The following is a 24,305-nucleotide window of genomic DNA, read 5'->3' as shown; positions in this document are numbered from 1 at the left end:
AAAGAAGAAAGAAAGAAAGAAGAAAGAAAGAAAGAAAGAAAGAAAGAAAGAAAGAAAGAAAGAAAGAAAGAAAGAAAGAAGAAAGAAAGAAAGAAGAAAGAAAGAAAGAAAGAAAGAAAGAAAGAAAGAAAGAAAGAAAGAAAGAAAGAAAGAGAAAGAAGCAACCTAAAATCCTAGCCTCCTGTAGATGTGACCATTTATTTCATTGGCACATTGTATTGACTAAGCAGGGGATTTCACTGGTGCTAAAATTCTTGTTACTGGACAGCCAGCCCTCCCTGATGATTCTGGATCCAACATGTATGTAGAATTGCACCTTCCAAGGCAAACCACTCCAAAGGGCAGTGGGAACACTGCTGCCATGCAGCTTGGTGACACCAAGGTCCTGTGGGAGGTAGCTGGTAACACCTGAGCGCTTGTGGTCCCTTCCACTTTCTCTTAGGTACCATCCAGACAAGATGAAAATGTGAGACAATGGTAACACTCACACATCAGCTCTTCAGCCTCTTTGGAAATCACCCCATCTCCTTACAAGTCAGATAACAAGAAAATAAAATCATTTCTAGAGGGTAATTGGGGGCAGAAGTTGGATTCTGGTCTGAAATTCCTGAGGTTACCTGTGCCCATAGCTTGTAGGTATAGCTCTGTCCTATTTGCAGCAGAGGAATGATGCTGTCTGGATGCAAGAAGAGAGACTGGAAAAAGGCTCCCTGTAAATCTTTCCTTTGGGAACACAGAACATCAGACCATATCCATGGATCCAAGGCCCATCAGGACAGAAAGGTGGGCAGAGGCATGCACTCCCGGAGTTTATCCACAGGATACATATCCAAGATGGGGTGAAGCTAGCAGAAAGGCAAACTCTCAGACCCTGTGGGTATATTTCTCTTCCCAGCCTCTGCTAATGGGGTTTTGTGGCACTGTGACTAGAAGATGTTTATTTTGGAAGTAAAAAGAGGATGAAGAGGGCTATGGGTCACTTGCAGGTTTTTTTTTCCTTGGGCTGACTTCGCAGCAAACACAAGAAGTAGAACTATGGTGTAAATTCACCTTATATTTTACCAGAGGTTACTTAGCTTAGTTATATTACTTTCCATCTACTAGAACATAAGGAATTTGCTTTTTATTTGACCACAATGTTTTAACTGAAATTCGGGGCTAAAAACAGGTGCCAAGACTTTATTAACCCCAGCAGTGTAATTTCTCATTACAAGACTGTGATTCAGAGGAAACAGCATTGCTAAAACAGCCACTGAGTCCCAGCAAAAATGATAGTTTTCCTCAATCAGTTCCTTTTGTGACCTTGATCTGAACCTTAATCTGTTTTAGCAAAATTCTTTTTATTAGCCATTCAAGCTTAATCATAATGCTAATTTTCCTGTTTTTAAACTATCAATTTAAGGCTGCTTTTTCATGTAACTAATCAAGGCTGATGTATGTTATTTTGGCTATGGTTTCTAACAATTATTCTTAAGAGTTTTTGAAGTCTCTGTTTTCCACAGACAACTGTCAAAATTTTTTATAGGGGCAGAATGGCTTGTTTCTGTGATGTTTCACATATGAGCTTGCTTTCTTATCTTTAGTGAAAATAACCATTACAATCATTATATAGGGAACCTGAGCCTCATCTTGTTGTCTTCCTTACATGAGCAGTTGCTTTTCATTAGTATTATTATTGCAGACAAGCGTCACTGGAGGGAAGAAAGGTTTTCAGGATCAGGCTCCATTTGAGATATTTAGAATAAAAAAATAAACATATTCTTGCAGCTGTCTCACAAAGATTGTAAACTGTTGTAGCTAGTGACTACTGATTTTTCTTTTCTTATGATATTAAAGAACAGATTGTGTTACTACACTTATCTCTACCTTTACAAACAAATACACCAGGAAAATATGTTGAGCAGAAGAAACCACTCTCGTTATCAAATGCTTGGCTACACTGACTACAGGTTTTTGTACTTTTTGGCAAAAGCTTCAAAACATATTGTGGCTTGGTTAAGCTCTGAATTCTTCCCAGTGTAAAGGGAGCCTTTTTGTGTCCATAGCACGTGCTCAGCTCTCCACCGAAGGCTCTCCACTCTTGTTTGTCCTTCATACAGCTGCCACACAGAGACCACAACCCCCTGTCCTGGGCTTTGTACACACCAGAGATGCTTCTCCCCCCGCAGAAATTATTAACATCATGGCAGGGCTACGATCTTAAAAGTCTGATGCTTCTGATGAGGTTTTTGGTTGAAGTTTGCAAAGCTGAGTGACTATCAAGTGACTATTTTGTACATGTGCAGCAGGGTGGTTGAAGGGGGCAGGATGTGTCCTCCCCCCCAGTTAGAGGTGACAGTGGAGCAGCACCAGGGGACAAACTTTACAACTGTTTTCCAGCCTGAACCTCTCCCTCTCTGCTCAGTGGGACTTCGCCAAGTGACATTCTAACATTTTACTTGGGACTGAAACAGATTTCTTAATTTCAAGTGAATTAGTGTCTGACAGATAGGGTTTTCTACCCTGAAGAGGGAGGAAAGCCAGAAATTTGATATTTTCCAGTTGTCCTGGTTGTCTGGTCTTTTTGTGTGCTGGTTTGTTTTTGTTGTTGGTGGTGGTGGTTTGGTTTGATTTTGTGGGTTTTTTTGGTTTTTTTTTTTGGTTGTGGAAGGTGCTCAAATGTCTTGGTAATGGGTTCCTGTGCCAGATGCATGGAAAGCAGTGCCTGGAAGAGTAGATGAACAAAGACTTTTCAAAATCTTTTTCCCTAATTAAATGCTTTTTTTTCTCTAAAAGTGCAATGTTTTCCTGGCCAGACTGAAGGGATTGCCATGTATGATTTTTTAAATAGCTACAGGTTAATTGTGTTATATGTATCTGTAGAAAAATTAATGCTATATGCAAAAATGGATCAAATTGCTCAAAAGCCCAGTAATTAACTCAGCCCTCTAGATAGCAGGGTTGGCATTAGAGGAAAGAATGCCTTTTCAATCCGAAACCTTCCCTCCCTCCCCATCCATTTTCTCTCTTCTTGTCACTTCCTATTAGCTGATCATGACATCTTATCTTTTTCCTGAAGGGTGGGCCAGAAGATTACTTTGGAACTCATGTAAGTGACACTCCAAGGATTGGCCAGCAGCAGGTTCAGTGGCCCTGGCCCCTGGAGCTGTGGGATGTCATTCTCATGACATGCCTGGAAACCTCAGCTCATGCCTCAACTGTCCAGTCCCAGCAGCATCTCCGTCATGTTGCACTTCAAGTCTGTCACGGGCATGGGTTCACACTCCTCACCCAGGAACCCTTCTCTTTTTTGCTGAGGACTGTATTTTTATTTTTAACACAGAGTCCTTCACATCAGTGGGGGTGATGGCTTCGTTTGCAAGATGGGATTCTGCCATAGGAGGGGACAGCTAGGGATCATGCAGGAAATGGCCATGCATGTGCTAAGAGAGGAGCTGGGCATGAAAGCATCCTTGGTAGCATTTGAAATGAATTTGTTTTTCAGTCATTTTGAAACATTTTGCGCTGATACCTCTGGACATCAGCTCTGGTCTGTGCATTTTCTCTTCTGCATAACTCTGCAGGCAGCAATTTTTTGGGAGAGCTCTGCTTGCCTGGAGTTGTGGGTCTGTCTTGGCAGCTTTGCCCCATGCCGGCCACCCAGTCCCTAGGGCCCAGGATGATCCCGGTGCGGGGACACAGCCAGAGCACTCCCACCAGCTGTAGCCAGACATTATGGCTCATGCTGAAGGGACTTGCTGGCACTGTAATTGCAGGCTAGCTAGATTTTTGCTGTGGTATTAAAAATTACCCCAGGGAAGCCCACAGCTATGACCATTTACATGGTAACATTGTCAGGCATGAGTAATTTTCTTCCCTCTCCGCATCCCTGTCTCTGTTTCTGCTCTCACACACACTTCTAAATGCAAACACAAATCAAAACACTGGTAAATAAATTTTTTAATGATACTTTAATGCATTTTCAGCCCTCTTTTTCTGGCTGAGTGTACAGATTGATGTACATTTTTTTTTCCTATAAAATGTAGTACAAAATATATGAGCCATGAGAATGTTGATGCTGGAATCATGACTTTTGCACCCTCTGTTTCATATTGTTCTTTATCAGAGTGCTTTAACTAAAAAATTAATCAGTAGAACTAATCCTTAAAAATTAAATCTTTGTACATATAATAAAACAGGAAACTTGCTAGGTGAGTGACAAGTTCACTGCTTAAGAAGTTTATTCACATGACACTGTTTCATTAATGTTCTAATTCTGCTAAGCTTGTTGCTGCCTTTTTCCTACACATCTGAATAGGTTCAATATGTATAGTCTCTTTGTATTGTACTGGCTACATTATCATAATTCACATCAGTAAATACTTGCAGGATTGGTGTCCTTGGCTCTGAATTTCCTCCATGAACCAACTTTCTTGTGTACTCTGAAATATTCGTTTCAGTGTTAATAAAAAAAACAAACAAACCAAAAAAACCAACAACAACAAAAAAATCTGCTAAAAGACAGGAAAATTGATGTAAAGTTGTAGGGTCCCTTAGTTATAGCTGCATTTGCAATACAAATGTGGCAGTTTTGTCCATACATCCTTGTTCTCCTGAGCAACACTGTGCAGGAAATCACCACTGAACCACACACTGTCTTAAATGCCAACAGGTCTGGTTTCTCTCCTCTCATCTGCTTTTGTCACTCTTTCTCCTGCAGGGTGCATGAGACAGGGTTTGTAGAACCAGTGCTGTGCTGTCACCAAACAGGCAGGGTGAAAGGGCTGCCCTGTGAAACACAAGGGGCTCAGCTCAGGAGATCCTGGGGAATGTAATCATGTGCAATGCAGGGAAAGTAAAAAGCAGGTAAATTGGTACACAGTGGGTGTCTGGATGAAAATTTTGGATGGGATCTGTGTGGCCAAATGTGTGCTGAGGACACTGCTGAGGATCTGTGGCCATGAGTCTGTCGGCGAGGTCTCAAGTTTTGCATTTTGTTAGATTTACGTTTGTGGAATGAGCAGAGGTTGAATAATTTATGGTCATGACCACTTAGATACCATATGTCATGCTTTTTTTTAAAGCAGTATGGGGGGTTTTTTTAAAGCACAAAAGGGAACAGACACTGGAGCTGAACTTTCGTAATTTTATGCAAGAAAAGAATACTTAAAAATGCTTAAAGAGTCCTTTCTACCCACTTTGAATCTGCACTAAACTTGGCTAGTCAGCATCATTCTTTTAGCAATGAAAAATACATCCAGAGTGGTTACACAGCATCACACACACAAGAAGAAATGTCAAGACTTTTATGTCAGTCTCAGAAAAGCAACACACTGTAGTGGAGTTGTGAAGTTTCATAGAAGTGTTTTTCTGTACATTGTTTAAAAATGCATGTTTAAATAAACAGCTGCTCAGTTCCCATCCAACAATGTGTAAATAGTACTCTTGATGTCACAAGCAAATTTTTTTAGCTGGTTAGCACTGCTGTTTCTGGGACATTACACTGGAAATACTCTATTGTGTATTTTATTTTGCTGTGAGAAAAATGAAATCCTTGCATATGAGGAGTTCACATGTCCCTTTAAGTCTTAAAATATGTTAATTTTACATGCCAAAGTCTTAAGAAGTGTTTGACTGCCCATGGCTTTTGTGTGCATCTCCAGATGGCAGATGCCATTTTGTGTTTCACATTAATTGAGTAAATTTCCTTGCTCTTTGTACATATTGCAGAGGAAGCCATTCTCTGCTTTCAATAGGACAGAACAGCTCTTTGGCATCAAACCCTTCTGGTCTGGTGGTACTAAAACTGTTTTAAGGTGGAATTCTGAGAGCAAGCTGTTGGCAATACAGATTTCCTCTATTGTAGATGAAAGTCAGACATTTAACCGTTATCTTAGCAATATCTTGAGAGTTTTTCCTGGTGCATTTTGAAACAAACCAGCTAAGATAAACTCAGGAACTGAAGACATAGAAGATATATGGGTTTTGAATATTCATTTAGCTAAAGGAAATAAAAAACACTTCTTTCATCTTGGACAGCATTGCTTTTCATGATTTTTTTTCTGAGTTCTCTTTTTTCCCTTCTCACTGTCTAGATACTAAAAAAAAAAAAAAAAAAAAAAAGAAAAGGAAAAAAAAAAAAAGAGTTTCAAGGTCTTTATAGAGCCTTTGCAGAATTGTTCAGTTCTGCTTTTTTGGGCACAAACAATGAAAGAGAGTGGGATGGGTCTACATTCAAAAAAGACTTGAGGTACCATTGGTATTGTTCAGTGCTGGGGGGGCAGTCATGGCCACCCCACTGCTGGCACCCACATCCTTTCCTATCTACTAAAGCACAAAGTCCCTGGGGTCCCTCCTTGCCTGAGACACCTGCCAGCCTAGTCCTAAGTACCTCATATGAACACATTTTAAGTTTGAAAGCTGTGGTGCTCAGGATAAAAGGGCATAGTGGTTGTACAGGTAAGCCTGCCCTGAGTCCAGATGAATTTCTATGTGGTGGTTATAGTATAGAGTAGTTTACTGGTGTTTCTGAGGAGAATTTATGCAGAACAATGCTTTAAAAGTGGCTTAACATGTTTTTACAGTGAGATAAAATGAATCCAGCAATGAGATTTTAATTAACTATGTTAAATTTTTTTTCAATATATTCACTCTTCCAAACTCGCTGTAGAAGGGAGGCAAAACAAACATCCTGTCTGTTTGAAAAAGACTATAGAAGATAGAAGTTAACATTCATCAAAGAAACCAAGATTATATGTCATGTTATTAATCAGATTTTTATCATGGTAAGTGGTGTCCAGATATAGTTGAAGTGGGCAGTGTACATAGTAACATAATTATGGGTGTTAGAGTGACGTAACAGCAGCAGGAGCTCGGCTCCTGACTCCTTTGTTTTCCATTCACACCCACCATGATCTATGGCTATATTTAGTTGTTTTGCACAGTGCTACCTAATACTGTCATCCCAAGTATTTTTTTTTCTAAGTAAAAAAATAAAGATAAGGCCATATTGATTCCCCATGGAAGCCCAAACTCTGGAATCTTTTCTTGCAGATGATTATTCAAACTGAGAGGGGGGGTGGGGTTGTTTTGTTTTGTGTTGGGTTTTTTTGTTGTGCCTTTTTTTTTTTTTTTTTTTTTTGTATGTTATTGTCATCTTCTGTGTGTAAAATGCGACTGCAGATGGGGCAGAGTGGCAGCTGGTGGGAACCATCCCACTTCCACTGCCTTCTGCAGGCTGGGACTATCGGTGTCAGCTGAGGAGCTGCTCCAGACAATTTAAGGCAAGCTCATGGAGTATGAAAGAGCTGAGATTATTGTATAACTAAGTGGTGTTTGGGGATTTAAATAAAGGAAGTTTTGACTGCTGAATTGCTGTACTTTAACAGCTCTCAGTCTATCATTTTTGGCACAGCTTGTTTGTATGGGCTTGAAGTTCCAGGCACCTGAAAAACACCCCTGTGCCTCTCAGGTAGTGCTGACACAGTGTAGGACAGCAAAGCTCCCACCCTGGGAGGCATTTGCAGCCAGAGAAATTGAGCTCTTTTTACACCCCACTGTACCTAACTTCCTGTGCCCAGAAGTTAGGCATTGTGATTCTCCCAAAGGAAAAAAATTCTCATTTTCAAAATACAGTTTTTGTGATGAGGTGTACCTGCTGTGGTGAAATAATTACTGGTATGTGGGGCAGTGTGACACCTATGAGCATTTTGCTTTGGCCCACAACAAGAAAAAAAGAGGTTTAATGCCTCATGGAGCACTGATTTTTCTATCTATGTGCTTGTTATCACAGAGCTGGTTCCTGAATTAAAGCAAAGGCTTTGTCAAACACCACCAAATCACATACATGGCAAGTGAAGCTTGCAATGCAAACATCAGAAATATCTTCTGTGTTTAGCAGTATATGAAAGTGTGATGTTGTTATAAAGAAAAATAAGCTCTCAGGAGTCCCAGACTGGATGAAGCCACAAGTCCAAGAGCCTTGGAAGGATGTTGTTCCCCAGCTTTACAATAGGTTTATTCAGCAGGAATCAGCAGGGTTGCCTATCTGTATTCCTATAGTCAAAGCTCATTCATTCTGTGCAACATAGGTCAGCTCTGGTGTAACGATTGATATTGGTAGAGCACTTGCCCTACTGCTGTGGTTTAAATAAAAAAATCAACAGTGTAGTTACAAAGGATTACTGAACTCCTCTATGCTCTATTTATTACAGCATCACATCTCCCTCTTTCTTTAATTGAGTGCACATACTATGTCTTACCTGAAGCGGTGTGAACATATGAACAAAGACAGAGAGGGGTTCCTATAGGAAAAGCTTTCAGTAATTACTCTCCCCTTCCAAAATCTTTTAAGAAATGTTTTAACAAGAGACAAACAGTCATCCTCAGCCTCCACATCATCCTTCGCATAAATTCAATGACCCCACACTGTAATTCTGTCATTCAATATTTATTTTTATTTCAAATGACTCCAGAATAAATGATGTTTCATTTATATTATTATATTTTATTTTGTTTGGGTCGAGTTGGGGTTTTTTTTGTTTCCTTGGTTGGTTGGCTTGTTTTGTTTATTATTTTATTTATTTATCCTGTCCATCCTTGCATTCTGGACCTATTTTGATCACCTCAGCTTAATGGAGGGAAGCAGTGACAGTATATCACCAAGTCACTATGTACATGGGTATGTTCTGGAACTGCCCACAAAGGTCCATTGGAGTGTTTGAGGGAGAGACGAGTGAGATCATGGGGACCTGCCTGAACTGAGGCTGCCAAGGTGCAAGACAGCAGGATCAGCTACAGTCAGCCACATGGAAGGTAACTAATACATTGAATAACAGGAGCACAGACAACTGATCTTTGTCTACTGCCAAGACAAGCACTTCTGCTAATGACACCAACTCAGTCTTCTATATCTAATAAGGCTTATGCTCAGCTTGATGAAGGTGAAGACAGAGCTTCCTAAAAAGCCAGATTTTAATCGCTCTGTTCAAGCAGAACTCCCTTTTGCCTCATCAGGCAGTGGAAATGGTTAGAGCATAAAACAGGTGATTAGGATCTTGGACAAGGAATTCTCTTTGTCACTCTGCAGGGCATGTGGCTGAGCACTGCCTCAGTTTCCCTGACTTCCTAGTGTTGCTTGCTTTCCCCAAAAAGAGTTGTCTGACTGAATCCAGAAGCAGGAATGAGGTTCTCATATGAAATGCCTATAAATATGTAAATGAGAGGCTTGCTTTATCCTGGGAAGGGCTGGAACTTTCCTCAGGAGAATTCCTCTGACTTCAGGACTGGCAACACAAAATGGAAGTGAGTGAATAAATTAATTGGAAGATGTACATACAGCTTCTGCCACTCCCCAAATACCTTTCCCAGCTCTGAATGCAACATGAATTTTAATCATGGAGCAACAGATGATTGATGGATGATTAACAGATAATTTGCGAGATTCATTTAACTTCATTTTACTTATACACCGTATGTAGATTTCGTTAAGGCTTGTACAGGAAAGGAAGTGATGAGCCATTGTTCCCATTAAATTATAATGACAGCCTTCCACATCACTGTATATTTATTATGTAAGAAAAGGAAATGTCTAGTAAAAGTCTGTATAGGTTAATAACACCTTCATAATGTAGTCCCTCTTTTCTATTGACTTGAATAGCCCTCCTACTGACTTTTACTGGATTATTAGAGTTAATTACATCAATTGCAATATAATTGATTCTTAAATACTATGTAGGAACCTCACACAATTATGGAAAAACAAAAGTCATCTAGACATCTCCGATCAGAAAAGATTTGGAATTCCTGCACATTTAATTCCTGATAATCACCAGTCAGTTTGGACACTAAGATTGCAGGGTTTCTTGTTTTCTTTCTGTTAGGTTTTGACAGAATTGATAGTTTTACAACATTTAACTCAGTGTGCATGGAAATATAAGATTAAAAAGATGAATGTAATTTGCTTAAATCATTGCTTCATCTCCTAAAAGTGAAATGTATTACCTGCCTGTCTGTATTATAATGCAACTTATGCTCACACATGCATGCTCAAGAGGGAAAAAAAAGAAAACACACCAGAAGTATGTATTTATCATTCAAGGTTAGAGTCCTTTATCCACAGGTGCAGGTGTTCCTACAGATCTTGCTTGCTAAAGTCACCAAGGGCCTTCAATGTAATGACATGAAGCAGAGCTGAACAGTGATCTCCAGAGGGTAAAAGATCTATGCATTATTTCACTGAGTAACTTTGACACAGAAGCGGTTTCTAAAGGATGGTCCTGTATTCCAGATAAAGATTACAGACCATTCAAAAGAAGGGGTTTTAAGATAAACCCCCTGAGGCATGCTACAACATTATTAAGCAGCAGTTCAACTTTAAAGCCAGTCAGACATAACATTTTTGTGAGTTTGTTCTTGGGCAGAGTCCCCTATGGTAGCAGTGTAGGAGATGTTAGTAATCTTTTTTTTTTTTTTTTTGTAGTAGGCTTTGTTGCAGTTCTCCAGTGGCCTTGTAGGAGCCACGTGCCATTTTGTGAGTGAGTTTACTTTGTGTTTGTGGCTACATTGTGCAGCTAACATCTCCACAAAGTAAATTCAACACTCTTTATGTCATTCCATTAAATGTCCTCAAGTCAATTCAGATGGTGTGGAATACAATTTCAGAGTTCCAACTGAGCAATATGTGAAAGTTATTATTAGGTGAAATGATAACTTCTGTTACAGTTATTATTTTTTGTATTATTAATATTTTTGCTTTACAGCTTAATGCACACATTTAACTACACTGTAGCAGCCAGCTATCAAAGGCTTCCCTGAGGAAAAATTAAGCACTTAGAGCAATAAATTATGAAAAGACTACATCTAAGGGCACCATCCACCTTGTTCTCACACCCGCTTTAAGTGCTAAGTAAATCATAACATCCTGTTCATCGTGCCGTCAGTAGGGGTTAAATAAGTCACTGTAAATGAGCTCCAAATCATAGGACGTAGGCTGCTTCCAAGTTTTTTGTTTGCAAGGAGAAACAGCTCCCCATCTTTTGATAGCTCGGGTCTTTAAGGAAAGCCTTTTTTCCATTCCAACTACTTCCTGTTAATGTGGAAATGAGAGGAAATGAACATTAGGCAGAAGAATGGAGCCACCCTTTTCCAGTCGTGTGCCTAATTTGTCAGGTGCAATATTGGCACCTGGAGGCTTGTTTTGGCTCCTATTACATCCTTGCTGGGGAAATATCAGAATACTTGTAAATAACAGCATAGGACTTCAAAGCATTTTTGTTATAGGCAGAAAGAAGAAAGGATGCCGGCATTAGAGAATGCAGAATTTAACAGGACAGTTTGTTTGCTAGGTGTAATGGTTATAAACAGCAACGAATTGAGTAAATAAGAGAAAAAGGTTGTGGTGTTCATTCTAAACCTAGCTGTGACTCTTATGGATGTAAGGAGAGATACCTCATAAAATTGCCTCTTAATTGCCTCTTATACACTCCTTAAATCTGTTAATTATTCTTTCAAATCTTTGTATAAAACACCACATTGCTGAGGACTTGTCAGCACGTATGTGCTTTTCAGTAGGAGGCATAAGAGTTTTGTGGTAAAGATGTTTATAGCCTTTGAGTTTCAGAGATGTACTGAAACAGAGACGTTTCAAGCTGTTGTAAGGGGCTCTGGAACCAAGATCAAAATCTACAAATGTAAAGTGCCAGAGCCTGTTTGGTGCCTTTACTTCATGCTGCACGCCACAGTCATACTTTCTCCTGTGGGACCTTACTTGGATTAAGGAGCTGCCCAAGATGAGTAAAAGTACCCATGCCCCTCACCCAGGAGGCTGAGGTAGAACTTCCCCAATAGAGTTCTGAACTCCTCAGTGACTTGGTCTGGATTTTTAGAACCAATTCATGTTTTGGACCACAGTAACCATCCATGTGCCACTTTTCTCAGTTAATTAGCATGTAGGGGTGGGAGGAGGGGGAGACCATGTAGCTAATTATTATTTCATTTGGGTAAACTGTGGTGAATCAAGTAGTGAGTGATATATACATTGAAACTGTTTTGAGAGCAAATCCATTCAGATCAGAGAAATGAGATAATAGACTTGGGAAATCCAGCTGCTCTGCAGATGTTGGGTGGAATTTTCCAGGGAAAAGCACTTACGCCATTTTTTGTGCCTGATTCTGCAGTGCTTGCTCAGGAGGAGGTCTCTCTGGCTGGGGCACATGTTGCTGCAAAGCAAGCAAGCCCTGTCCTGTGGAAACATGCCTAGGTTTGGGATTAATTTACCCCTTCCTCCCAGGTTAGGTCAATCTGTACCTGGGTTAGATGGAAGTCTTGAGGTCAGATATCCACAGTCAGACCATCCCTGTGAGTAGACAATACAGTGTGACCCATTTTGGTCATCCTGGACTTGCAAGTGGTCTCAGTTTGATTTGTAGCAGATGGCTGTGTGTTTTGGAATCACTGTTTCTTCACATGAGCATTGCCAGGTGATCAATCATTTATGTGAAGGGCACTGTCTTCAGCAGTCATCAAAGATTTCTTTTTTACAATTCTCTGACTTACACTGGCCACTAAACAAGTTGAGGAGACATGAGAGTGACTTGATGCTGTGGGCACTGCACCACCTTTTTTTGTCAGAGCCTTCATTTTGGCCTTCATCTTCCTGACGGTGTGAGGATTGACCTCTTTCTCCAAACCCCACTAAGATGAGGTTTCTTTGTCATAGAATCAGAGAATAGTTTGGGTTGGAAAGGGCCTTCAAAGATCATCTAGTCAACTCCCCTGCAATCAGCAGGGACACCTTCAACTAAATCAGGTTGCCCAGAGCCTCATCCAACCTGACCTTGAATGTTTCCAGAGATGGAACATATACAACCACTATGGACAACCTGTGCCAGTTTTTCACCACTCTCACTGTAAAAAATTTCTCTCTTGAAATCTAGCCTGACCCTACCCTCTTGGGTAGACATCCCTTGCCCCTTTGCAACAGGCCCTGCTAAATGTGCTCTCCCCATCTTTTTTATAAGAACTCCTTTAAGAACTGGAAGTGTGCTGTGTCTGGACTGGAGCCTTTTCTTCTCCAGGCTGAACAACCCCAAATCTCTTAGCCTGTCCTCAGAGGAGAGGGGCTACAGCCCTCTGATGATTTTTTTCCTAGGGAAATATACCTGCTGTGAGTATGCAACAGCTACAACAGCAGTAACACACACTGTGTGATGGCTTCAATGCAAGAGCTCTGCAGCATTGTACATTGCCAGCATGCAGTGGCACTTCATGATTTAGGTAATTGACTGTCTTGCTTAGTAGTTTTTGACCTTAATTATGTCACCCTCTACAAACCCAGATGTAATAAATTATAGGGAATAGGTAACTCAAGCTCCTTGTGGATGGGTGACAGAGCCTTGCAGAGAGAATATAGACTTGCTGTGGTGACGTGCTCCACTTTGTGCTTATGTCTGAAAGAGACACAACTTCTCACTTTAGTCCATCTCCTGGGATATCCTTTCCCATTGCGTCAATTATCCAATTCCTCTGCAGCTCCAAGGAAGACAAATAAATAAATCAAATAAAAAGGCTTTGGATGGGTGATCCTTGACAGCCACAGGAATTGTCAACTACTTGGATTCCTCATTTGTGAGTTCAGCCAGGATGGGTGTGCTCATGACACACCACTTGCACAGCCCAGGAACAGTAGCATTCACCACTTCCTTTTCCTTTATTTTAGGGAATTATAGGACATATTGTTTGCTGCTGAAAATATAGCTGCTTGCTCTCTACACTGGTATCTTTTGTGCCGTATGTATAGCTTTGATAAGCAGCATATGTGTCTGTTTCCCAACTATACAGTGTTTCCACTCTGATCTCAGGAGTGCAGCTAAATCAATATATCCTTTGTGATGTGCAGATGGAAATAATCTCCAGAAAGATGCATTTCTGAGCTTTGCCCAGTATGTATTTATTTGAGAGCTACAGCTGGTTTGTGGAAAGGTACAATCCAAGACCATATGGGAGCACACCGCTAACCCTGCTCAAGCAGCTTTACGCTGCTCTAGTGGCCCCCTCATGTCCATCAGTAGGGCCTCTTGGAGGCTCCTTTGATGTGAAGGGCTTTGCTTGGCCCCTGAGGGTCAGAAAGAGGGGCAGCCTGCCTTTAAAGACCCACATGCTTTGCTGCTGGCTACCAAACCCGCCACCACACCTCAGGACCTTGCTAGCCGCCCCCCAGTATCAGGTTGCCACAAGGTGCTCTCTGGTCCCACTCCCTGAACAGGGCCAAGTGCAGACAGGCCATTTCCCTCCTAGAATGTCCTAGGGAAGGTTTTCTGGTGTACTTCTGTCCACTACTACTGAGTAAGGGACCTAAATCCAGTTCTCAAATCTGTTTGTGACTGGGTACAGATCTAAATGTCCCCATAACTCGTGGTGACACTTCTATTCATGTCCAGTGTCCATAGGTCTCCGGCAGATGCTAAGCTCTCAGTCTATGATGGAAGAAAACTGCATGTTTGATAGTTTTGCCAAATTCAACCCCCTTTGGCTGCTAAATGGGTAACATACGTCCTGTAGACTCACATTGGCAATGAAAAAACACTTTTGTTTCTTCAAAGGCTTGCACTACAAAAAAATGTCATGATTTGAATCAGGACATATGAGGGTCTGGCAAACCAGCCACATCTGTAAAAGCACAGGTTCAAATTAATACCTGCACAATATCGTTCAATAATGAAATGCTACTAATAAAACACTGCACAGGTGAGATCCAGCTAAGCAAAGAAGCTAACAGACTTTACCTCCCTCCAGGGCCCATGAAGAGAGACAGGCATTTTTGGTTGGTATTCCTCTCAATTTTATGACAAGACAAATGGTGCCCCATTTTCCCATCATGGAATATGGAGCAAACCCAGGGCAAGGAGTGCTGGACTTAGGGAACATGATGATGGCTGCAGGGGAGAGGTTGGGTGGTTAAAGGTGCCTTGACCTGTCAGCCCCTTCCATGGAGAGGAAAGTGTGGGAGTGACAAACTGCACCACGGATGTGGGCACTGTGGCTGTTTGCTAGGAAAACTCATACCTGTTTACACAAGTTTATTTGCAGATGTTTTAAAATGTAGTTCTCTTGTGCAAGTCAAGCTGTGAACACCTGGGTTTTGGTACCTCCCAGAGCAGTTTCACAAGGGACTGCTTTCTTTCCGAGTGTGGATGTTTCACATAGGGAAACACCCATCTAATTTTACATCCCAAACTCCTAATTCCTATACATACTCAAATGTTAGGCAGGTATTTCTCCATGAATAAAAATTGCTTTTATTTTAGCTCATGGTTACATACTGGAAGCAACTTCAGAAAGCTCATTTCTGCTCACTAATTTGGTCAAATACTCCCAGAACAATCTTTTCACCATCTCATTCCACTCAAATCACCATTTTCCCATTCTTAAGCCCTAATTTTAAATCACGTGACAAATACTTTCGAAGTACAAGAGCCCACTGCTGTATGCCTTGGTTATCCATCCAGGAGCTGTTCCTCCTCTTCCTCAGCAGTGAGGTGAGGTGATAAAGGCAGGCCCAGTGCCACCATTTGCTTCTACAGGGAAGATGGCATGGGCCTCCAGAAGCCTTGATGGGGCCATTTTGTGCCACAAGCAGGTCCTCTCTCGTGTGACATGCTTGGGTTTTGTGTGTCTATCTACAACAGCTTCCACTGTAGGATACCTCAAATATCCCCAGCAGACTTTACATGGGGTTCTGTGTGAGGAGCTCCTGGGCCTCCTGAGACCAGGAGCATGCATGGCAGCAATGACTCGTGCCACGCCGTGTGCCCTCGGGCAGGGTGGTCCCTGTTGCCCAGGCAAGGACTCTGTGGTATGACACGGTTACATGGGCTTTCCTGAGGTCAGGCATCAGTCAGCAGCCAGGCTCTGGCATCCCTTCACGGCACTGCTGTTTGTAATTTGTATTATCAGTGCTGTGATAATGCACAAAAATGGCTGCTCCTTTCTGAATAGAAGGAAAGTCGCTGCTTGTATCTCAAGGATAAAAGCCTGGCTGGCTGGAAATCAGTACAGGGTGCTGAAAATGGGCACAGAAGCTTAGCCAAGCGTGGAGCTCTGTGTCACTGGAAAACAGAGCTTTGGTACCCCAGAGCAGAGGCTGATGCTGTGGCACTGAGATGGACCTCCCCTTCCCCTCACAGTGGTGAGGGGAAGCAGAGGCACAAAACCTGACCCACTCTCCAGTGTGGGAACACCTAGGCTAGCCCAGTGCTGCAGAGTGTGGTCCTGGATGACCATGATAATAACCAGGTCTTTTTTTGTTGTTCTTAATATTTATATGTCAGCTCTGCCTCCTCTGATTGTCCAGTACCCCAGGTCTTCCTCACTGACCTGCATTTATTCGGCCTTCCTGAAACTTGGGATTGTATTCTCTTCATATTACCTGTGGTAAATGGAGGTCTTCACCATTTTTAGGATAAGGGCAGAGGAAAGGTGCCTTAGAGAACTTGGATCTCTGACCCAAGAGGAGAGGGAAACATAGCAAATCCTGAGGGTTTTCATGGTGAAAAGTGTCAGTGTGAAATGGTAACGTTTTTGTTCTGTTGCCAACATGTGAATTTTGGGAAATGTGAGACCTGCCTTCTGAAAGGTATTCAGTGTCCTTCAGGATGCCATTTCTGTGTGCTCACCCCCCAGGACCATGTCCTTGCTAGAACTGTGCATCCATGCGTGCACACACCCCCAGTGCACATCAAAAATCCTTCCTTTTAACAAATTCACAGAGCCTCACAAAAGCCTATGGGAATATCTGGTTTTGCAAGCAAATATTTACCAAGTAAAAATTGATACTTTTCCACAGCTCCTAGTCCTAGGCTTCTTCTGCAGAGAAACTGCCAACTGTACATGCATGCTGGTTTGGCACTGGGACAGCTCATTCCCCAGAGAGCAGAGCGAAACCACAAACTCCTTTCTCTGGTGAACCCCTTTCCAGAGAGCAGGTGAAAGCACGCCGAACTTACCCTTGTCTCCTAGCCTGGCTGTTTTCTAAATGTCATTTGAAAGTCTCACCCTTCCTCCTCCCCCCATCCCCAGTTTTATCCCTCTTTCAGGAGGCAGCCATCAGCAGCAAAACCACAATGCGGGGCTTGGCTGGCTGTGTGCATTCAGCAGCTGCTCTGTTCCAAGTTCTGGGCAAGCCACAGCTATCCAGATTCCCACTTGTCCTATGTCTTCTGCCTCAGTTGCAGTACAGCATCTTGAGCTAGAAGGACCACTAATTGACCAGCTTGAACAGGTTGCCAGCACTGCAGTACAGTCAGCCTGCTGTCCCCAGTTGTCTGTGCCTTTCCCCCCTTTGCTACACTTCCAGCCCTTCCTGATCCAAAGCTTGTGACATCTTCCAAGTCCTCCTTGCATTCAAGACTCTAATTCGGCATGTGGTATGCTGTGCTTTTCCAGCAGGCTGCTTTTTGTCATTATCTCTCCACCCAAGTGAATGTTCAGGATGGGTATGTTCTTTCCTCAATTATTGCAGAGAAGTAAAATGTAAGTAATAAATGCTAAAGCCAAATTTTTCTAATAGAAAACATCAAGTAAAATCTTTGTGTTCTCATGTAATTCTTCTGAAAGAGTTACAAGCCTAGAAATAAAAATACAATTCTCTGTCTTAAAAGATGAAGCAGTGTTTTCTTACAGGATAAGATAAGAATGTGAATTAAGTTTGCTTTAGCTCATTTCTTCACCGTATTGTGCTGACATGGTTGTTCAAAGAAATTGTGCTTTTGGAAGGAAAAGGTTAAAGTTTGCTACTGATATTCATCAGGAGATGGATATTTAATCTTTAATCTCTTGTTCTAGGCCCCTACTTCGGATCAACTCATTATCCCGAATAAACGATGTGTCATTCCCATTATTTATGTTTCACTGCAGCCAAAGTATCTGGACCTCGTTTTGGTAAGCACCATTCATTTCGACCCATTCAGTATTAATCTCCCTGCTAACATCTTTCCTGTCCTATGTGCTGTCCCCTATTTGCTTTTATGTTTTCCGCAGAGTGTTTATAAAAGGATAATCTTTTACAAAGCAGACAGAATTTTTGTGTATAAACTGCTCTGTTTGAATGCCTCATTGATATACCATCTAAACTGAAGTGTTCAGCAAGATTAGTGCATCCACTGAGCCACTGAACTGGGTAAAAATATGGGAACTGCTCCTTTCTTTATAGCAAGAGAGGGTAGCTAATGATGCCATCTTCTTTTAAATAGGATACTTTTAGCAGATGGACTCTGAGAATATGAATACATTCCACAAATAAAAAATAATCAACAGAGGAGGTGGCTTATTGTGACAAATAAAAGGAGAAAAAAGTACAAAATATCTAGATTATGTAAAGACCCTGAGCCAGACTCTGTCTTAGTGAAACTGGTGTAAATGTAGAATAATTCAGTCAAAATTATGCAAATTAATGTGTTTTTTACATCCTTGTCTCTCACATCAGGATCTGGTCTCTTCATATAGTAATTGTCAGTAACTTCAGCTAGGATAGGGACTTGCGATGCCTTGAAATGCAAATAATACATTTTTCTTTTTCTCCTACTGATCTGAATTTCCAGTGAGGAAGTTTTGAACACGACCGCCTCCTTTTTACATGAAATAAATAAATAAAGACTGCCTGGCACACTTAACATACACTTATTTCAGCTGTCTCCTTCGCAATGTGCGTCTGGTGACATCGGGTGCCACTGACACACCCTCTAAGATGCCGACACTTTATGTTAGAAGAACACAGTATGCAAGTGAATCTGTGCCCATATTCCCACATTTAGATGGGAAAAATCCCAAACAGACATGTGGTAGTATCATTTGAATGGCATAGATTCTTAAATACATTTGTCACTTTGTACACTTGCCAGCCCTTCTTTGAAGATATAAACCACCAAAACACTCCAAATTTTATCTATCATGACTCCATCAACATGTAGCACTGTTTAGTATGCTATTTTAGTTAAACTGCACTATTGTTGTCCATCTATTATGACATAAACTAGGATTGGTGCCCTTGCATTAAAATGAAACGGAAACTGTAAGAAAGAGTTGGGAAAAAGAAAACATTGCAAAAATCATGCCATTCCTTCAGCAGTGAAGGAATGTGAGGAGGAATATTAGAGAGGCAAGAAGTAAAAAAAGGTGTCAGACACCCCTAGTTCCACCTTTAAAAGGGATTACTCATGTTAGTGAGGGTCTGTGTGCTGGGCATGGTTCGGTACCACCTCTGAGTACTGAATGTAGAGAGGGATGAGATCCCTCCGGATGGCTCCCCTTGTCATTTTTAATTCACCTTCCCCCCTGATATGACCCAGACCTCACTTCTATTAAGAAAACACTGAACATGGATGTTTCTGGAGTCTGTCAGCACCACTGTAAGGTTAGTGAGAGCAGTTTGTGGGTCGGGGACAGAGGTAACCCAGATTACATGCATCTTACTGAGTTGTCATTGCTCTTTGGAGATAAGTCCATGTAATTTAGTACACAGAAGTTGTCTCAAGGAAATAATTGCCTGTTCACTCCTGTGAAGACTGGTAATAAGAAAAGGAGTTTGACACTTTCTGGTTGCCACTGGCTGAGGTTAAAAGCTTTCTATTACAGCCTCTACTCAGGGCCCTGTGCATAGTGGGTATATGGCCTCAACACAGGCAAAAAAAAATAAAAAAAATAAAAAAAAAATCACTGCCTTTGGCACAAATTGGCCTGCTTTCCAGGGGGGGATCAGCACTGCACTGGTCTGGAGAGAGCTACTCTTTCAGTATTAGGACCGATGCTCTCCAGAGCTCTGCCATTCATCAGTCAGATCTTTTGCAGAAATGAGTGCTGGTCCCACTGTGCTGCAGGGGCCCAGGTATTCCAAGGTGTAAACCAGAAGAGATTTTACCCCTGAGAATTTCTGATGCTTTTCATCAGTGGAGATATGATCTATACAGTAAATAAATAAAGCAATTTTTCTTCCATAGATGATCAGACATGACCTTTCTGATCTAAAAGTTTTGGCAAAACTACAATGCTTGTAATCATAATTTCTTGCCTAGCTGTTTTGTGTGTTGAACCACCTGGCTCCTAGGAACTCTACAAGAAAGAACATGTCTGGAGGCGCCAAACTCATTGTGCAAGTAATACAGCAGTGACTTGTGCCAGGGCAGGGTGTCCATGGCTCTGGAATGCCTCAGACTTACAAGTCAAATGCATGGTGTGCTGTATTAGCTCAGACCCAGGATAGGGCAGCCCTGTCACTTCTGAAGTAATTGTGTTGGTGGGTCTCATTCAGACACATTTTTCCCAAGCACCAAATTCAAGTCAGTGAAGACCTAACTGAACAATCTTTAGAAAATATTAGTAAAGAATTCCAAGTACAGCAGCAAGAGTAGAGATTCCTGTGGGACTTATTTGCACTTAAATAACCTACGCTTCTCATCCTCTGCAGGGGAATATCTCTCTGCCTGAATACATTGCATGACTGGGATGAGCCCACCATGTGTTTGGTAGACAAATTTGTGACTCTAGGTCTGTAGTAGAACAAGAGAGACAAAGAAAGGATGAGTGAGAGGACCAGAGACAGCCTGAGAGGTTCAGCTGTATCCCAAGAGACCTACTGGCATAGAGATAGGTAAAGCAAAGAGTCAGGAAGGTGATGGTAAAATCCCCTAGGCTCTCATGCACAGGGTGTTCATGCAGATTAATATACATGGGAAAGTCAGAGTGGGCTGGTATAAGCATTCAAATATAAAACCAAGTAAAGATACACTGAAGAGGAGAGATGATCTAATACATTATGATATAATGCAATGCACCTCTTTTGAAGCAGACATTGAACACACCTCCAGGGCATGGAGATGATATTTGTTGGAGTAGTCTTTGCCACAAGAAAAAGATCAGGTCCAGCACCAAGGTACTCTGCTGACATACCTATATCCTCCCTGCATGTCTCTCACTGCTCAGTAATTACCCCTGTGCTGTAAGGCAGGAGAATGAACAACCAGTGTAGGTGGGCTAAGCCTAGTTTTACCATGGGGTCCCTGTCATGACTACATTAGGAGGTGGGATGTCCATGTGAAGCTGTGTGCCACCCTCCATTTTGTAAGGTATGATTGAGGATAGCAGGAGACAACCCTGACTGTCACTAATGAAGATTATTGAAAGTGTTCATTGCTCCTAATCTGGAAATACACTCGCAGAAATGCAAAGCAATGCCTTGATTTGATTCTGACCTGTACTGGCTTCCCTGGTGCTACTGTTGGGAGTTGGGTTGATGCTCGGGATGAGACAGTTCCCACATCATTTTTTCCACATATCTAGCATTAAACAGGTAAAGGTGTAGGCAATACATGGGGCAAAGGAAGGGAGAGAGAATGCTGGAGTGACAGTGGGTTTTTAAAGAACCAGCCCACCCCATCTCCTCTGGGGCATGAAATCTGTCAGAAGCTTGGGTAGTTTTAGGAGGTGACTGCTGACACTATAGCAGGATATGTTATTGGTATAAGGGCATGGAGATCTAGGCACTAGCACGATTAATACCATGTCTCAACAAAAGGGATTTCCCACGTTTATATTGCTCAGAAATAGCTTTCTATAAATCTGATGTGCGTACTTGGCAAACAAAGCAGCCATCAAATACCAATAAAAATATGTTCGTGATACCTGCAATATACACCTAAAGAACCAGAGAACATAAATATTCCTGAAGGACTCTTCAGGTACACATAAAAATCTGATGTTACAGAGACTCTGTCAAGGTTGAGAGGTTCAAACTTTAACCCAGTGTAAAACTTGCATTGTAAAATTTCTTATTGTGAAAAATCAGGATTTCACAGTAGCAGCACGGCTGGAATGAATGCTGACCCACCAGGTGGATCCAGCATGCCTGGGATGCTTTTGCTTTTTCAAACACATGTGGAAATCCTTTCCTTGTGGGTTGGTCTGGGGTTTTGGCAGTGACAGCCCAAGTCCCCATGGTTCCCAGCACCTGAGGCAACCCAAAGGGCAGGGGGTGTCTTGGGAGGAAAGGGGTACAGCCTTTCTTTGTACACATGAGGCAGTACAAAGTGTTGCCATTCACCCAGGAAAACTTTTTCAAATAGTATTCCTCACAGGACACCGTTTTAAGCTCCTCAGGCAGTGTTGCTCCATTTGAGGGTCCGTGGGCTAGTGAGTGCAACTTGTTTTAGGGATCACCAAGAAAAGTGGCTGCCCTAGCTTCTATGTTGGAATTGTAGTTCCTCTTACACCCTTCCTTCTGCTCCTTCCAAATCCCTCCTTAATAAATGAAAAGAAACTAAGCTCTTCTGGGGGGCCTGCCTGGGATAACCAGCCCTGACCACTTCACTTTAAGAGAATAATTGGAAGCGTTTCCTGCAGATTCTGTCTGAGCACACAGAAATGCCAGAGTGATAGACACAGCTTAAATCCCTAGACTGCCAGACAGATAAAGATGGTCTGTCCTAAAACCTGTCTATCCCTTGTATCACCATGTCAAACTGAAGCAGAAACCTTTCACACGTCATCACTTCTGTTAGCTTAAATCCTGATCCTTGCACTTTTACTCCTGATTAGTAACACCTTACTGCACAAATAGTGCTAGTGACTTCTCCAGGACAGCTCCTGGAAGAAGAAGATATTTAAACCTGCAACTAGAATCTAAGTGCAACAATTCCTCAGCTGTGTTTAAGGCAGCACTATGTTGCATTTTTAATTAATTTAGGAGTCAAATCCAGTAAAAGAAAATTGTACTTTTACCTAGCTGTCTCTTCCAGTGGCTGTTACTACTTTGGTGGCTCAGATAAATAAATATGAATGTGCTAATGGCTTTTTTTTTATTGCCTTCACCAAAGAATCCTGTTAGGGCTGGAAGGCAGGTTTTAAATCCAGAACAGACAGCTGTAATTGTGCTGCCTTATGTACATAGCCCAGGCCACTCATTTTGCACCCACCATTTCACTTCATGGTATCATTTCACTTATGGGGACATTTCTGCACATGTGAGTACATCCCTATACAAAATGCCTTGCCAAGTGAGATTTTTTGGACCTCATTTGGAAAGCCCCCAAAGATCTGGTTTTTGGGTCTCTGAGTTCATAAAAAAATTTCTGATGAAAGCTAAATCAGTTAACACTAAATTTGGTTGATAGGGGGATCCTTATCTTCTCAGCTAACGGTATGAAACCAGATAAAGGGGCTGACTTGACAGCTGAATAGATTTCTAAAGAGAGGTCATTTTCTGCCATGACCAAATAATATGATAGAGATATGTAAGGGTATGTGTGTGCCTTTCAACAGCAGGCAGAGTCCAAGAGCTTACTTATCTCTAAACAACTTTCTCTGGTGTCTAAAATAAAGAATGCAGAGTTTTGGAACAATCAGGGAACATATACTTTTTCTGTTTTGCCTTGAGTGATCAGTCCCACCAGGAGGACTCAGGGCATTTCTCTCGGTGGTGCTGTGTGTTTTCATTAGGAACAGAAGCACTGCAGCTTTCAGAAACCATGTTTAGAAGCATGAAAGATTGAGCCTTTGCTGTTTAAGAGTGTGATCTTCATAGTGCCTCCACATAATACTCCACTGACCACCTCAAACTAAATTTATTCCACAGTTGTTGAAATATCTTGATGCACTATTTTTCTGGTGTTGTGTTTACAGGAGAAAGAAATTAGATGGGAAATCTCTTAGGGACAAGTAGTGGCTCCTTTTTGGAGAAAAGTCTCTTGTTCTTCCAGATGTTTAGTGTGTTTTCAAAGGACATGATGATTGTACTATTTATTTACTATTTCAGTTTTTATGGCAACATTGGCATTCACTTTTTTTTTTTTTTTTTCCCCAGCAGCTGTAAAAACAGAAGAAGGGTTCTTGGACTGGATTTCTGCCACAGTGATCTCCTTTTTCTTCTGGTTTTGCTTTCTGCCCTTTCCCATGTTCTTTTTGGCAGAGAAGCAATCTTTGCACATTGCAGAACACCTAACCAACAGTGGTAGCTTTAGGTCTGGATGTGGAGGCTGTGACTAGGGAGGCTGAATTTCTTGAGTATCTGTCTTTTTCAAGGTGTTAAGCACGCCACCACTCAGTGGGGGAGAGGAAGTTGCAAGGCAGTTGATTAGTAAAGTGATAAAAAGCTGTTTAGCTCTAACCTGTATGGTTATCAGCTGGCAGGTACTTGCATTAGGTGGGAATTGCTGGACTGTGTAAAACAAACCTGCAGTTTCCATCCAGTTCCTTGTGAGCAGCAGCACCACTCTATGCAGTATCACCTTTTTGCTTTCCTCACACAAACTTCAACAGAACAATAGATGGGCATTTTTCTG

The 24,305-nt window shown here is 41.7% G+C and overlaps 1 long non-coding RNA gene across 1 annotated transcript in view; it reads left to right on the top strand.

Moving 5' to 3' along the window:
- Positions 1 to 24,017, top strand: part of LOC115598163 — a 33,399-nt gene extending 9,382 nt beyond the window's left edge. The window contains exons 2-3 of the long non-coding RNA XR_003987438.1: positions 17,821 to 17,916; positions 23,831 to 24,017. This is a non-coding gene — a long non-coding RNA (uncharacterized LOC115598163). The remainder of the gene's footprint in view (positions 1 to 17,820; positions 17,917 to 23,830) is intronic.
- The last annotated feature ends 288 nt before the right edge of the window (positions 24,018 to 24,305 follow it).

This window comes from Calypte anna, chromosome 3 (genome assembly GCF_003957555.1).
Source record: "Calypte anna isolate BGI_N300 chromosome 3, bCalAnn1_v1.p, whole genome shotgun sequence".
NCBI classification, from domain to species: domain Eukaryota; kingdom Metazoa; phylum Chordata; class Aves; order Apodiformes; family Trochilidae; genus Calypte; species Calypte anna.
The sequence above is the reverse complement of the archived record's forward strand: the minus strand, read 5'-3'. Positions and strand labels throughout refer to the sequence as shown.